At 49.4% G+C, this 17,273-nt stretch overlaps 1 pseudogene; it reads right to left on the bottom strand.

Moving 5' to 3' along the window:
* Nucleotides 1-15,955: 15,955 nt before the first annotated feature.
* LOC127211485 (small nuclear ribonucleoprotein Sm D3-like) lies at nucleotides 15,956-16,337 on the bottom strand (annotated as a pseudogene).
* Nucleotides 16,338-17,273: the final 936 nt, after the last annotated feature.

Raw genomic sequence — 17,273 nt, 5'->3', positions numbered from 1 at the left:
TAGAAGATTACAAGCACTCTTAAAGGGATCTGTGATTATGCAATGTGCTTTTATAATTGGGGCGTTCCGAGAATTTTCTGTAAGATTTGCCTGTGGTGTGTTGCCCCGGTTGATTTTCACTGTTGACTTGACACAACCGAGAGTCACCCAGGAAGAGAGAACCTCAGAATGGAGTGCTCGTGGTATGAGGGTGGGTACATGTGTGCCATGATGTGTGTGTGTGCGTGTGTGTGTGTGTGTGTGTGTGTGTGTGTGTGTGTGTGTGGTCAGAGGACCTCAGACTTGGCTCTTGTCTTGTGTCCTGTCTACAACAGGGTCCCCCGTGTACAAGGATAACTGGCCTCTGCCTTCCAGCGATTCTCATGTTCTGCTTCCCATCCTCCTGTGGGGCCGTCATCTCTCCAGCCTTCAAACATAGCATGACCTTTGTAGGTGACGATGATGTATCATAACGCGAAAAGACTGGACATCCCCGAAGGAGCCTAGCTTTGAGAATGGAACCTAGGGTTTAATCCCACCCCGCCCCCTACCCCTGCCCCACACTGCCTCCCTCCTGCTTCTGGCTTCCTGTGGCTTCCCATCCCTGTTTTGATCAGCAATCCTGTATTCTATGCGGAGACTTACTTCTCTGCCACTGCTTTGGCAAGCTTCTAAACGGTAAGGGCTCTCTTATTCTTGGCTACCCTGACCTGTAGGCGGCAGAGTGCCCACTCCACACCAGAGGCTCACTAGGTAGTTGCTCCTGCGAGCGAATGGTTGAATGAACATCTGAGATGGAAAGCTCTGAGTGCTAGGTAAGGAACTCAAGCTGTGGAAGGCAGCAGAAAGAGACGGAAGGCAACTGTCTGGAATTCTATAACCCCTGGCCAGTAAGAGAGAATGGGAAACCAGGGCAAGCCTGGAAGGAGGCCACCTCAGCTCCCAACAGGAGTCCCTGCCCTGTCCTGAAATGGTTAAGGTGGCCAAGGCATTCGTCTCCCCTCGGCAGAGGAGAAATTTCCCTGTCCTTGCCTAAGTGAATGGCTGGGATTAAAGTGACAGCCCACCTTAGTGATGGCGGCATAATTGGTTGTTCAGCTCTGTCCTTGTCAGAACCTGACAGTTCTGCAGATGCCCTGCTCGGCTCTCCAAAGGTTAGCCTCAGCTGTGTGGTTGTTCATTAATCATTCCTTCCTGACAGGCCTCGGTGTGCAGCCCACAGCTGCCACACCGACCCCCTCGGGCCCCACCCAGCACAGCCAAGCTGGAAGCGGCCTGCGCTCCCTGAAGGACCTGTCCCTACACGGGAAGACAAGCAATCCATGTTCCCTCATCCCTGCCTGCTGCCACTGCTGAGCCAGAAACACAGATAAAGGAATTTCCCCCTGGGCTCCTCCTTCCTGGAACTAGGGTCTGGATCACTGTACAAGCGCTCCTGACATCTTTGACTTTATCTGCTCTTGCCTGGAGCTTCCTACGGAGATGGAGGAACTCTGGCCCAAGAGTTCCAGAAAGACAAGGAGGTCAGTGCTTCCTGGCTGAGAAGACACGGAACCCGCCTGAGGGCCTGGACCCTGGGCACAACCTAAGCCAGTCACTTCTAAGCTGTAGATTCCACACATTGTGCCAGACCATTGTGAACCACTCCTTGCTACCTGGAACAGGGCACAGGAGTTTGAGCAGAGGTTGGCCTAACACTCAGAGCATTAGGGAGGAGCCTGTGTTTTGGATTCTTGGGGCAGAATAAGCTGGAATCAGGTGGGGGCACTCCAATCCCTCGCATTCAGAGAGTGCACCTCTCTTCCCTGGCTTCTCCTATACTTGCTTCCTTTTCTCCAAATTCAGCATAGTGGGGTGAGCCTAGGAAGGTGACAAGGATTCTGGGTAGGCTGGTGAGGTGGATGGAGAGGGGCGGAGGATCCTGGCAAGTACAGGGAAAAGATCAAAGAGTGGGCGAGGGCAGAGTGAGGGTGGCACTCTGAAGCAGGACATGTGGCCTGAGTGAAGGATGGAACAGAATCAGTGTATTTGGAGTGTATGTGCACACACGGGAGCACTCCTGCATGTGGGACCAAGGAGCCACATCAGGTGTCGCTCCTTGGGTCCCACGCACCTTTATTTATTTTGGAGTTAGGATCTCACGGGTCTGGAACCCACCAGGTAGGCCAGAATTGGCCTGTCAGTGAGCCCCACATATCTGTCTGTCTCTCCCTCCCAAGCACTAGGGTTACAAATGCCTGGATTTTTTTAAGGTGGTACCTGAGGCTAGAATTCAGGCTGTCCCCATGTTGACAAAGCAAGCACTTTCCTGATTGTGCCATCTTCCCAGCTCCTAAAGCCAGAGCATTTCCCAAAAGGGCTTTGCCTGGTCTGTCATAGCATCATACCACTGGGGACCATCTGTTCCCAGGCGTCAGTGTTCCTCAGCACTCCTTTCACCTGCTTTCCTCTTCCTCTTCCCCTTCTCATTTTGCCTAATTTCCTAGCCCCTCATTCCTCTTCCCCCTTCCCATGCTGCTGGCCCCCCCACACTCCTCCCCTCCTCCCCCCCCACCCCCGCCAGCTGATCCCTCTTAGGTACCCTGAAGGACTCAGACCTTGCTCCCAAGCCAACCAGATGGGAGGTTGGAAATTTCATTATGGCTTCCTGCTCAGCCTCCCCCTCCCCATTGAGGAGAAAAAGCATGCTCTAAGCCCCAGGCCTCTGCTCCAGGCCTGCCAGTTAGTATGTGCACAGTGCTGGAGTCATCATTTCCCCCCCATTGATTAGCTGTCCGCCCGCAAAGTTTGCAGAGGAACAAACAAGGACACAGGGAGATTAGCATTCAGCGAGTCCACTGGACTCCAAAGCACAGACACCTGCGTTTTCACATCCAGAGATCCCACACACAGTCAGCCCAGAAACAAGGACATGGGACCATTAGCATTCAGCGAGTCCACTGGACTCCAAACCACCATGTGTGTCTTTTCACATCTACAGATCCTATATATACATATGGCCCAGAAACCTGAAGACACCGGCTCAGCTCCCTCACACCTACAGCAAGTACGTAAAAGACTTTCCTTTCCATGCTTACCCAGCCAGGATCAGCATCTCCCACAGTGACCTGGAGCCTTCCATGTACATCATCCTGCCTCATCGTCCCTGTAACTTTCAAGGATGATAAGCAGGTGTGCATTTTATGTTTGAGATTGCTCCTTAGAGAGGATTAAGGACCCGTTCAAGATCATACCAGCTGATGTACAGGCCCTGGATACTCAAAGCTAAGTTCCTTGAGTTTGCAAGCCCCACACTCTCATTTCCACCCTGCTGCTTCTAATGAGTGTGACTTTAAGTCAGGGCTTCCCAGCAGGAGTTCTGTTGACACTTATGGTTAGATACTTCTTTGTAGCGAGTACTGCCCGGTGCATAGCAGAATATATAGAAAGCTTAACAGTTCCTGGCCCTCACCCACTTGATGCTAGGCACCACATTCCTACGTTGTCATGTCAAAGATGTTTCCAGAGGGGGAGGGAGTGGAGAATCACCTCTACTTGAGAACTGTTTTGTGCATTTCCACTCTTTACATGTAATCTAATGGGGGAAAAGGTGTTTTCCATGCAAGGAAGTCAGGGGAGATAACCAAGCCTTTGAAAGGCCACACTTAGCAATGAGAATAAAATGGTTGTAACTGGGGCAGTAGCTAGATTCTAGCTGTTAGATTGCATGGATAGACTTCAACATGTGCCCAGTGTAAGGAAGGCTCTGTTGTCTATAAGGAACACGAAGAGGGTGTTTTAAAGCAAAAATCTAGGAAATATGTAGGAGAGAAATATATATTGGGAAGATGATCCAGCAACTCCCATCTTTTTATCTGTTCTCCAGTATCCCAGGCTTCTGGCTTGCCTGTCCATTCTGGGTCTCTCTATTTAGTCTGCAACCGTTTTTCTGGCATAAGACTGGCCAAGACTCACCATGGAAGAGACAAAGTGCCTGTGCATCCTCCGCACTGGGCAGAGGAAGGGACTTGGAGGCTTGCTTCTGTCTCAACAGCCCACACAGCGGTGGCAGGTCTCTAGATTCCAAGGATATGATCCCTGCAGAATCCTACCGAAGATGCAGTGAGCCAAGGAACGTGGAAAGCACTTTATACCCCGCCCACGTGATAACTACAGCTATGTGTCTGTTGGGCAAGGACAGAAACACCAGTGCTATCTAGCTGTGAGTCTTAAAGGTATTTGGACGGGGGGGGGGCACAGAAAAGGGGGTGCTGTATAACAGTAGAAATGAATGTTATTAGTCCTTAGCATCAAGGGACGCACTGGAAGATGCAGACACCGATAGCTATGAAAAGATGTCCAAAGTCACTGGTCTTTGAATGAAATGAAGATTAAAGTACTAAGATGCCATGTGTCACCTGGAAGATGGCTGCAAAAAAAAACAAAAAAACAAAAAAAAAAACAAAACAAAAAAAACAAAACCAAAAGTAAAACCAAAAACATCCCTACCCTTTACCTTTATCACCAGCAAGCTGGAAAGGATGTGGTGAAGCAGACATGCCCCAGATTTCCTAAGTGAGCTGTGCCGGATCCTTTTGGTAAAACAATCTGTCTAAAACTAGAAGAGCCTCGTGCTTTCCGTCTGACCCGGAAAGCATACATCCGTGATTCTTTTTCTAAGAAATAACAGAACAAGTATAAAAGTCTCTCTCTCTCTCTCTCTCTCTCTCTCTCTCTCTCTCTCTCTCTCTCTCTCTCTCTGTGTGTGTGTGTGTGTTATAAGATGGAAAACAACAATGTCTAATAAATTCATGGAATATTATAAAGCCATTGAAATGGATTAGATATGTATGACTGGCATAACAGAATGCCTCTCCAGTAACGTAAAAGTATAATATGATCTCATTACAAATTCAAAGACACCCTAGATGTCTAACTGTATGAATGAATGCATTAGTCTGCACATCAAGGGAAGCACTGGGAGAGGCAGACACCAGGCAAAATATCAGTTACCCACGGGGACACCAAAGTGAGGGAACAGGGGGAAATCTGAGTCTTTTACCCATACGCATCTATATATATATTTTTGACTTGCTGTAATGAGCACTTGGGTTGCATGATGGGAAAGCATCAAGGGTCATGTTGAAGAAGAAAGAAGGCTGTAAAGCATCCAGAGATTTACTCCATGGAGCAAGTGGCCAGGCATCTTGAAGGCCAAAGTCTGAGCAGACATAGGACCTTCTAATACTTGCAATAGGAGGAGTGGTGGGCCCACGCCTGTGATGGGAACACCCAACTCTAAGCCGTGGATAAGGAAGTTTACACAGGCACATGGAGGCTAAGGAAGGTTTCATCGGCCTGACTGGCATGGGCCTAATCCCAGACAAATTTGCCCATGGACTGTGTCTGGGGACTGCAGAGACAAGGATGAAACAAAGTCGCACCATCCTGACACGATAGACACTACACAGTGAGAGGGTTTAACTTCAGAATTCTTGGCCTGCCGATTTCCCTAGCAGCGGCCCCTTTGGAGGGAGCCTTTTAATAGAAAAATCACAAGGTCTGTTGGAAAACCTTCCTGCTTTGTCTTTAGCATGAAAGAAATGCAAAGGTGACGAATTAGGCAAATTGGTCCACGTCAAGTTGTATCCATCAGAATGATTCAGAGCCTGGGATGAGCAATAGTAATGGGGGAATAGCGGTTACTAAGAGTAACCAAATTAGCATTATGGGGGAAGACAAAGGGGGAACTGGCAGCCAGCAGGCACCTGTGCCTGAGCCTGCCCTCACTCTCCACCCCAGAGGCTGCAGGGAGCCTACCCAGGGCTAGGCACTCAGTACTACCAACCTGCCGCGTTCCCAGGTGGATTTGGGCCTTTTACCAGATCAAGGAGAGCGCACAACCGGCTCCTTCTCTTATCTCTTTCATGGCAGTCAGTGGCATGGACTGTCTGGCAGCTTGGCAGAAGCTCTGACAAGGGGTAAGTCTGGGACCCCCACCATCCCATAGCTGGTATCTGTGTTACCTGTCTGTGGTAGAGACAAAATGCCAGAGAAAGTCAGCTTTGAACAACGAGTCCTTCAGGTTTGCGGCTGGAAATCACGGAAGTAGGAATGTGAGCTGGAAGAAGATGACTCAGCCCCTGAGAGCCGGGAAGCAAAGAGAAAAAGCAAGAGGCTGAGGTCCCGATATCTCCCTCAAAGGCGGGTCCCCAAAGACCCAACTTCTTCCCACTAAGCCCCCACCACTCAGTAGCACCCCAGGTTGCCCCAAGCCTTTAACATTTGAGCCTTTAGCGGGCATTTAAGGTTCCAGCCATAACTGTTGTGGGGCACCCACCAGAGAAGACTTCTCACACACAGGTTCAAGCCAATAGAAAGTCTTCATTGGCTGGCTGGGACTACACTGGGTGTTTGGGACTCTGGTGCTGTCCTGAGCCCTTTCCAGGTTGAGCTTTGAAGCTCAAAAGCTGTGCCCCCCAGTGTTGACACACCTCAGTTAACAAGGACAGCTAGCCAGAAGAGGAATTACAGAAGCCAAATAGCAAAGTCTAGAACTATGGACTTCAATGGATTGCATCCTTGTTCTCAGTTCTTGGCAGATGGCGTTGCCTATGTGCTGGGTCCCCTAGCCTGAATGGTACTTTCATCATGGAGTCAGTTGGACTAAGGTCTGGGGGGGGGGCAGGACCTGTCACCTAACAGGTCATGTTGTGGAGCATAATCTAGCTTTCAATTTAGTGAAACCTAAAACTCAGGTCCTACCTTTCCTTCCAGCCATTAGCAATGGAAATTTAGAACTAGGTTGGTGCCTTGAGAGGGAAGAGGGTAGAACATAAAACTCACAGCTCTGAACCCCCTTCCTGCACACTCCCCCCCCATGCCAAGTGTCTTGCTGACACCCCCACCCCCAGGTGCCAGGTGTTCTGCTGACACCATCCCCCACCCCCAGGTGCCAGGTGTTCTGCTGACACCCCTACCCCCATGTGCCAGGTGTTCTGCGGACACCACCTCCACCCCCAGGTGCCAGGTGTTCTGCTGACAACACCCCCACCCCCAGGTGCCAGGTGTTCTGTTGACACCCCCCTCCCCCATACCAGGTGTTGTAGACAAGCAGACTTGTTCTCTCTGGTGGCTAAGTTGAAGGTTCTTCACCACTCTGGTGACTCTAGCGCATCCCATCCTGATGCATGGCCCAGGGCAGCCCCAAAACCTTGAAAGACATCAGCCTACAGCAAGGCCACATATGCTAAGCTGGGTGTGTTCCATATGCATCAGCCACTTGAAGAAATGAAGAGGTGTGCCCGCAGCGTGGGACCAAGCTGTGCAGTTCAGCCTTCATTTCTTGGTGCTGCCATGACAGACAGCCATACACCAGCTCTTTGAAGCAACATGGGTTTTTCTGCCTCATAGTTCCAGAGGTTGTAAGTCCAAAATCAAGGTGTCAGCGGCGTCATGCTTCCTTGGAAGGCCTCGGGGAGACGCTTCCCTTTGCTTCCTAGCTCCTGGTGGCTGCTGGCTGTGCCTGCGTGTGGCTGTAATTGCATTCCTCTGTTCTCAGCCTTAAGTTTTGCATGGCCCTCTTCCATCTTTGTGGGCTCTGGATATCTTTGTCTTTTCTTGTAGTGATGTTAAGACTTGCCCAGATCATTTTAAATGGAGTTCGATTCTCAGTAATCCGTTAGTCTGTCCATCATGTGGCTATAACCGTCTGTCAGTCCAGCTCCAGGAAACGTAACTTCCTCTCCTCAATTCGGCTGGCACCTGTAGGTACGTGAGCATGCAGATTCACATATACATGATTAAAACTAAATCTGAAAAGTAAAAACACCACCACCACCCCACACAATTTCTACATAAGCCACATTACTAGTACCAAGGCATCTTTTTGTGCAGACACAATTCAACCCATCTCCTCTTGCCATTAACAGTAGAGGGCTATGGCCCGCTGCCTCCAGGGTGGTAGAACTTTCTTGGATTTAAAATGTCATCCAGCTAAGCTTCTGGGAGGCTGGGTACTCATGTGTGAGTGCCTGGGAGAGCCCCACTTTACACTCATAGGTTCCACCTCGCATTTCCTAACACCCTTCACCCCCTGCCCGTGCCCCTGATGGTGGGATGATGTTATTCCTTGCAACTAAAATGAGCCATTAATAAAACTGAGTTTCTTTATTTTTCTCCCACACATTTCCCTCATTTTGTAATTAAAACTCCAAGAGAATCAAGAAGTCTCAGAAGATGTCCTTTTGTGGAAAGTTAAACATTTCTCTCATGGGCTGGCCCTGCTTTTTTTTTTTTTTTTTTTTTCTTTCTTTTTTCTTTTCTGAAGCAGTCACTTCCTACCACAAGGATAAGTCGACTGTGCCCAGGGCATCCCAGAGCAGCCTGAAGTGGACTTGTTGGTGCGTGCCGAAGAGGCCTTACGTGAGGCCACGAAGAAATCCGGCTAGGAACACAGCATTCTTTGAGCCAGCCTTGCAAACGCCGCCTGCAGAGAAGCCGGCCTGCCTGAGTCATCACTGAGTGGGAAGGACTGGAGCCAGCTGTCCCCAGCCTGGCTGGGGTTTGTATTTCTCTGCAAAGTCACATTTCAAGCAAGTGAAACAGTCCTGAGCTGTTAGCTGGGGTCAGAGTCGCAGCTCCATTCTCCACACTTCCCTCTCCCCCGCCCTCCCTCCGTCACTTCCCTGGCTGGGAGTTCTCACTTCCCAGTCTTCACAGGGGCTGAAGCCCTTAAGGGCGGCACATTCTGACTGTGTGCAAGAAGAGCCCGTGTTCCGACAAGATCACCTCCCATATCTGTAATTCCGTCCATCCTATAAAAATATTCCACACGTTGCTATGTATATCCAATGTGTGTCTATTAAGATTAGTGGGGTGATGGGGTGGATTTCCACAGCTTAGAATTTCCTCCAGTTCCTCTCTCCGTCCCTTCCCTGGTCTCCTGAGGCCTTTGCAGCCTAAATGAGAACCCCAAAATACCCCCGACATTTTGGAACCATTTAAGACCCAAAGCTTGCAGCAACCACTGCTTACTACCCCTGCGTGACCCCAGTCTTCTGTGTGTATTACCCGGTGTTGACTCCGTCAGAAGCGAGGCTCACATGCAGCAGACAACTGGGAGACTTAGAAGCAGGCAGTGGTGGTTGGGGTGGGGAGCTGGCCACCTTTCATGTCACCCGTGCTGCGCCATGAGGTCTGCTAACCCTCACTTGTGATCCCAGCATCTGTCCCTCCCTAAAAGGTCTGACCCTGAGCTCGGGCAGTAGGAAGTCCAAAAGTTCGCTCCCTGCTTAGAACTTGGCACCCACATCATCCCGTTAGCTAGGCTTTGACCTTGTGTTCCACGCTCCTGCCTTATTCCCTATGCCTTGAGGAATTTCCAGATTCCTTTCCTTCCTCTCCTCCACGCCCACACACTCAGATATCATTTCTCAGGATATTCTCCACTCTTTTCTTTTGGGGGGGACGACAAGATCTTTCTCTGAACCTGAGGGTCGCTGATTTGGCTATCCTGCTGGCCAACAGTCTCAGCATATCAGCCTGTCTCTGCCTCCTCGGCACTGGGCTTACAAGCGTGTGCTAAGGTGACTGGTTTTTTTCCCCCCATGGGTTCCAAGAAGGAACTGAGGGTCCTCGTGGCTGATTATCAGGTACTTTATCAATTGAGTTGCTTCCCCGGCCCAAGTCTCCATTTTTTTTTTTTTTTTTTTTTTCTGAGTAGCTCTGTCTTCTGCCATAAACCCGCTAGACTAAGCTCCAGGTGGTTTTTTGTTTTGTTTTGTTTTGTTTTTGCTTTTTGAGATAGGGTTTCTCTGTGTAACCTTGCCTGCCCTGGACTCATTTTGTAGACCAAGCTGGCCTTAAACTCACAGCAATCGGTCTGCTTTTGCCTCCTGAGTGCTGGTATTAAAGGCGTGTGTCACCACGCCCGGCTGTTCCAGCTGTTTTTTAACGTCACTGTCTCCTAGTGACAGGGACCCCAAAGAAACTCAGAGAGCAGAGATGTGACCCTCTGTCCCACTTGAGGCTTGAATGAGATGGGGGAAGAGAAGGGTTGCCCCACCAGACTCTCACTCCTAGCCCTTGCTATGTTGTCAGTCTTGCTACAGAGACTTGGCACTGTACCCCAAGACCCAACAGACATGTGGTGAGCACCAAGACCAGCAATGTCGCTGCTACTTGGCACTGTACCCCAAGACCCAACAGACATGTGGTGAGCACCAAGACCAGCAATGTCACTGCTACTTCAAGCAGGAAACCCAGGGTTGAGCACTGGCTGCCGAGATGATTCGCAGTGTGAAAACAGACAGAGGACCCTGTTGCTACCACAGGATGTCTGGACTTAATAGGGCCTTTAAAATCATGCCACTCAAGGTGTCACTTTGAGGATGAGAAAAGTGGGGCTTCTCACTCTTGACTGGGCAGAGGTGGGATCCAGGCTGAGATGATCATGAAGAGCCTGTGCCAAACACTTATTGGGACCAGGAGCATGCACAGACATAGACACACACACACACACACACACACACACACACACACACACACACACACACACGGACGCGCTCGCACGCACACATGCATGTGCCTCTGTTCACAGAAAGTGTGGTGTTCAGATGGCGACAGGCTGGATATACAAAGGCTGCTGGATGGAGGAGCTCTGTAGTGGAGTCAGAAGGATAACAGGGCCTTCGAACTCTCTAAGGAGTTCGAAGAGGTTGACGGGGCCTAGCAAAGGTGCTGTGCACCTGTAAGACAGCATCTGCCCAGCTGAAGGTGTCACTCCACTGCGTTTCACCTTTTCCATCGCAACACACATCAGGCTGCGCAAGGTGACGGGTTGGACCTGACAATTTGTGGTAGAGACTGCATATTGAGCCGTGTGATTTGGACAAGCCTGTAAACAGGAAATGGCTTTGTCTTTCTTTTTCTCTAAGCACAGTCTTCACACACAGAATTTGATTTCCCCTCCTTTGTCTATAGCAGTACCATTCGGCCTCCTCTGGTTTACTGATGCCCTCATAGGCAAAACTCAGGGCTTTCTCCTCAGCTGTAGTCAGGAAGAGATTCTACGTTTCAAAGGTGAGACCTCAGACATTAAAGAGTAAGAAGATGATCAACTCAAAACTGCCAAATTTTAAAATTTTTAGTCTGATATGGGCAGGGCCAATTTCCTTTGCCCAGCTTAGGATTCAAGTGTGCCTCTAAAAGGAGTGTGGGCCAGTGGGCATGGATGGGGAAGAAGGTGTGGTTTACAGGGCACAAATGGGTAAGAGGGTGTGGTCTACAGTGCATGAATGGGTAAGAGGGTGTGGTCTACAGTGCATGAATGGGGAAGAGGGTGTGGTCTACAGTGCATGGATGGGAAAGAGGGTGTGGTCTACAGGGCACAGGGAAGAGGGTGTGGTCTACAGGGCCCAGGGAAGAGGGAAGAGGGTGTGGTGTATAGGGCACGCAAAAGACTATTTGTTCTTCTTTCCCTACTTATACTATGCCTCTGATGTTTGTAGCAACTCTAGAATGGAGTCAAAAGGGGGTGGAAATTAGAGGAAAAGAATAGAAATCTGTCTTTAACTGATTCTTCCATTTTCCCTTAAATAATTTTGGCAGGCACCAGTGCCTTCGATGGAACAGGCCTTCACATGCTAGCTGTCGTTAGGCGGTTTCTTCTAGTACCTTACGCCGGGACAGCGCACCCTCTGGCTGACCTATTGCAGTCCTCCCACCCTAGAGCTCCCATCAAAGCCCCCATCAGTGGAGTTCTTTTCCTTTCCCACCTCATCCCACCACATCCCACCTCAGCACAGCTCTCTCCATGGAGTCAGCTTCCCTCATGACACACTCACACATTGTTATCGCATCCCACAGTGACATGGTGACACGCTGGCTGCTCATTCGTGGTCCTGCCTTTGGTCATATAATTGCAGACTCTAACCTACATCCAGAGTTTTCCAGGCACTGGCTTTACACCCATTTCCATTCCGGGACCCTCGTGCTGGACTCCCCCAGGAGCTCTGCTCCTGGGCTGCACTAAGAAAGCTTGGCGGTTCACCAGCTCGGAGAGTTTCCTGCTGTTTGCAGTGCTGCACCTGCCCTAGCTCTGAAGGGCTCTTTAGGAATGCTGTCCTTTGGCTTGGGGGTAAAGGCCATGCCACTCTGCCCATAGCACCAATGACAGAGGCACAGGCCTTCATCACTAGGCTGACAATTCCCTCTTCCTCCAAATCCTCTTTTCTGGTGAATTCTCTAGTTCCTCTTGACCTTGCCCTGAAGATAGATTAGAGGGCAAAACCTGGAGGCCAACCCAGCTCCCTTTCTGGAAGCCTCTACAACGGATGGGTGGCAGTGCTTGCCTCCACTTTGCGCTTTAGCCAAACGTCTCAAGGCAGGAGGGAAGTCACCTATGTGCTTTTATGTGACTGGCATTATTGCTTTCATGGGTGAAGAAGTTAGTTTAATTCCTGAACATTAAAAACTCTTACCCATGCCAGGCGTAGTGGCGCACACCTTTAATCCCAGCACTTGGGAGGCAGAGGCAGGTGGATCCCTGTGAGTTTGAGACCAGCCTGGTCTACAAAGCGAGTCTAGGGCAGCCAAGGCTACACAGAGAAACCCTGTCTTGAGAAAAAAAAAACCCTCTTACTCAGCCTATCTCCCTTGGGTTGTAGAGGCCAGCCTGAGGTTTAGCAAAGGGAAGGATTTAGCCAGGTGTCCCTCTTCTGCGACTGATGCTGCAATCCTGGTTTCCTCTGTGCCACCTCCACAAACCGATGAACCGTGTCCCTGCAGAGTCTGTGTCCAGCCCAGACCTGTGTTTACTGAAGCTGCCACCTCTGGAATAACCCAAAGCCTGGGGCTGGGCTGGTGACTAGGGGGAGCTGGGGGCAGGGAGTAGGTGTCTGGTTGCACAAAACAGAGCAAAAAGCTAATGCCAGGCAGGTCAAGAGCCCTAAAGGGGGAAATGTGACAGTAATTTAGGAGGAAGCTGGCCTTCTCTTCCTGGGTCATGACCACTCCCTATAGTCTCTGTTGAGGTCACTCCAAGCAGAAAATTGTATCCGGCCCCATCGTGAAGGCACAAGCCTAGCAAAGTGTTCAGGACAGCTTTATTTAATTCCCTGGCCATATGGAAATGGCCTCCACAGAATGGTTTGGAAGCCACAATTGCATTAGCCGTCTGGAGCTCCCATCAGCTCAATCAAGCCACAATCAAGGATCTCCTGTGATTGTCCATTATCTGCCTCTCAGCTAGAGAGGCACGCTCTGGAGGGAGAGCGATCAGAGGGCTGTGCTCCTGGTACTAATTACATGCTAGCCTGCATCTGTGTCCCTCCTGTGGCTGTCAGGAGCCATTGTGGACTGCCCCAGGACATCTCACCCGTTTCCATGCAGGTGATCCTGAGCGAGCTGGGCACTCAGAATAGAGACCAGGCAGGTCCATCCGAATGCAGCTTCTCTGGCGGACGAGCTGTTGCCAGTTTAAATGTGGCTGTTTACACTGAAAGCACCTTAGGGTGCTGAGGAGGGACTCTTGCTGGGCAAGTAGGTAATCGCAGTAGGATTCCGCAGAACATCTGGGGATGAGACAGAGCAGCCAGATGTGCACCCCATGAGAGCTTCATGGATGGAGGGTAGGCATACATTACAGGCACCAGCCACTCCACCCAAGGGAGCACAAACCCTGTCACCATCAGGCTCCAGGTGACATGACGTGTCAGTTTCTCTGGCCCCGCCCTTTCCCACTTCTGTGCCTGGTTCCTCACGCAAGTGCTTTAGTCCAAATGCAATTTGGATCCCATTTCTAGGTCTAGTTTTCAATGTCAAGGCTGCCACCAAGCCATTTATACTTACCCAAGGGAGAAGTCATTTCCTCCCTCCCTGTAGCTCTCACTGCACTGTTTCAGCATTTCTTTCAGCACCTTGTACTGTGCCCATGGTATTCAGGGAGCAGAGAGCTCCTTGTGACAGAAGGTACCCTCAGCTTTGTGTTTCCACTGGGAAATAGGAGAAATCACACAGAAGATGGGCAATAAGACTATCCCTTGCAGTCTCCCTGCCGGGACAAATGGTCATTACCTCCTTAGTACAGTCCTGAGAGATGCCTTGGTGAGAAAGGTGCTTGCGGCACCAGCCAGAGGTCCTGAGTTCAATTCCTGGAACCCACAGAAGAAGGAGAGACTCAACTCACAAAAGTCGTCCTCTGACCATAACTGCACTTGTGTGCCAGAACACACACACACACACACACACACACACATACACACACACACACACACACACACACATGAACACACACATGCACGCACCCCACCCCACCATATAAATAAAACAACAATAATCCTCCTGAAAACATCCAGTTGTGCTCCCCTTAGCATCGCTGTTAAGAGAACAGAAGGCTAATGAGGCCCTGGAGTCACTCTTTGACTCCAGTTCCCGGGTCTTCTTGTGATTAGCCAGTTGACCCAAGATAAGATACTTGACCTCTTCTGCGCTTCAGTCTCTGCCTCTGTGAAACATGGTTACACAGAGTCAAGGAGTTAATGGATTCAAAGTACTAGAAGAGCAGGCGCTCCCCTGGCCCCCAGGAAGCACTTGGTAAATATCAGCTGCTATGTCTTCCATGCCTGGCTCTACTTCTCAGCGCTCCTGCTCTGCCCACAGAGGTAGCCCCATCATGAACCAAGTGTACACTCGTGTGTTCCATGCTTTGTGCTTCTGCCTCCATCCATTTCTAACCCTCGGCGAATATGCACACTCTTTAGTTTGCCTAACGCAGTTAATGTCCTTTTGAGTTGAAAATCCAGAATGCCTGACTCTGAGCCTGTCCTTTGAAAAGGCCATCAGCTTCTATAGCTGAAAAGTCCAACAGCAAGGACCAGTCCAGGATTCAGGGATGGATCAGCTCATCGTCATCAAAGATGTTATCTTTCAACACCGGCTTCTTTCTTCCACGGTCCCAGCTTCATCTTATGGCAGCGTCTTCTTATCACTGCCCAAAACCTGAAGACCACGAGCTTTTTTGTTGACCACACTCAAGGAGAGAGGAAGCCATTCAGGAGAGAAAAGATGAAAACCTCTCATTTCTCATGGTCTAAAATAGTTATTGTCACCATTCATAAACCAAACACTATGGCCACAGTGTAGGGTCAGATAGGTAAGCACTGTTCTCAGGGACACACTCCCATCTGCTGGGAGGTCAGACCTCTCCCTAGTCACACAGGCCACTCCACTGCTGGGTGCAGATGTATAAACCTGTATCAGGTGAAAGGGAAACGGAAGAGATGTGGGAGGCAGCAAGGGCCTTGGACTCAGCTCCCTATGGTCCTTTCCTCCTTCGGTGCTTGATTTCATTTTGAGATCTATCTGCTGCATATAGGAAGGGTTACTTCTTCGAACTGATGAGCGACACCCTGTTGTGTGGAGAAGTTTACATTTACTCAGGCACTTCATTACTGACGGATGGATTCTTTGTTTGGTTGTTTTTCAGACAGGGTGGCCCTGACTCACAGTCCTTCTTCCCCAAGCCTCTTTATTTCATCTTATTGATTTCGTTTCATCTGAGCACCGCAACCACACTATAGGCACCGTGTGCACGGAGGCCATCTCAAGGATGGTGGAGACCATCCTCATCTCTGCCCATGGTTCCGCCAGGCCAGGCTCACAGATGGGCCTGCAGGTGACCCTGGAGCCTGTGCAGCTGACAGCTTATATTAACCATTCCAAGAAGCAAGCACACTCTGATTTCTTTCCTTCTTTTTCTCTTTCTTTCTTTCTTTCTTTTTCACAAAATAACCACATTTTATTTAGCTTAATAGTTTCTCTGATACAAAGAGAAATATCAAAAGAAAACCTAGGACATATATACACGTAATCCCCACCCCACCACCCTGCAAAAAAAAAAAAACAAAACAAAAAAACAAACAAACAAACAAAAAAAAAAAAACCACTCCCAAAAACCTAAGAGAAAAAAGGACAAAGTTCCCTTCAACAGAGAAAATTACCTTCGCTTCTGGAAGATGTTCCCACGCCCCGTTCCACGTCTTCTTCCTCTTACAGCCACTTGGGCCTTCAGGATAGCAGCTTTTCCTCGGCCAGCCCCTGAGCCTTCGTTTTTCTTTTTCATGCTCCTTAACGTGGGTGCATTTTCCCAACATGTCGGGGGAAAATCAGAAATCGGATCTTGCTGCCGCGTGTGTACGCCTGTTCCAGCTGTGCCACTCGGCCGTCTCTGCACGTGACTGTGATGCTGGGCATCTGGCAGTTCATGTTGTCCTCTGCTTCAGTGAGCTTCCCTCAGTACACCTCGCCAGTGTGGTCTCACATGTTACTATGTGGCCCTCAGCCTCACGCAAGACTTTGATCGGCACACCAATAGACATCTTGGCAGGCCTCTTCCTGTGAAACTAACCGCAGGTTCCTTTTGGGTTCTGGCACAAATGTTAAAAAAAAAAAAGCGACAGCGTGAAGCAGGGGAATGGCGGGGCCCCCCAAACTCTGATTTCTTAATGAAATATATAGCACAGTATCTGGAAGAAAGTCCATTGTCATGTAAAAGGAAGTGTTCAACCATCTACCCATCCATCCATCCATCCATCCATCCATCCATCCATCCATCCCATATCTCTGTGGAATTTATACCCAACACTATTCCCACCACCGAGGCTGTACTGGGAGAGTGAAAACCTCTTTTCTTTTCTATTTTAATATAAGTAATCTATGAACTGATAATTACAATAAGATACTATAGATATCTTATTATACTAGATACTGATAAGTAGTGTGGAGAAAACAAAGTGGGGAAGAAATGAGAATAGAAATTTTAGAATAGGAGTTTTGACAGATGTCTACAATAGGTGTACCTTGGGGAGGTGATGGCTGTAACTTTAAATGCAGTCATTCTATGGGCCTCAGGAAAAGACCCAAGGAACACATGAGGAAGGCACAGAAGCCTTCATGTGTGACTCTTCTTAAACCCTCCGAGTATAACTGTCTGATGCTCCAAATAAAGTTGGCTATTGTGTGAGACTTTAGTGCCTCTCATTTATTGGTTCCACTCTCCCAGGCCTCCACAGTGGCAAACAAACCATGAAAAAGAAAGTTACAACAGTTGCAGGAAAATGAACGCACGTGGAGGTCATCACGTTAAGCACATTCACTCAGGGGCGGAAAGACAAACATGGCATGTTTTCTCTCACTGTGGATCCTAGATTTTATACGGACATATAAAATTGTGTGTGTGCATATATGGCATGAAGGCAGAAGCTAAACAGGCCAGGGCCTAACGGGGCTGAACGGGAAAGACAGAGGAGAGGAAG

Source organism: Acomys russatus, chromosome 29 (genome assembly GCF_903995435.1).
Source record: "Acomys russatus chromosome 29, mAcoRus1.1, whole genome shotgun sequence".
In the NCBI taxonomy this organism is placed as follows: domain Eukaryota; kingdom Metazoa; phylum Chordata; class Mammalia; order Rodentia; family Muridae; genus Acomys; species Acomys russatus.
Note: the sequence above shows the minus strand (reverse complement) of the source record. Positions and strands in the feature narration are given on the sequence as shown.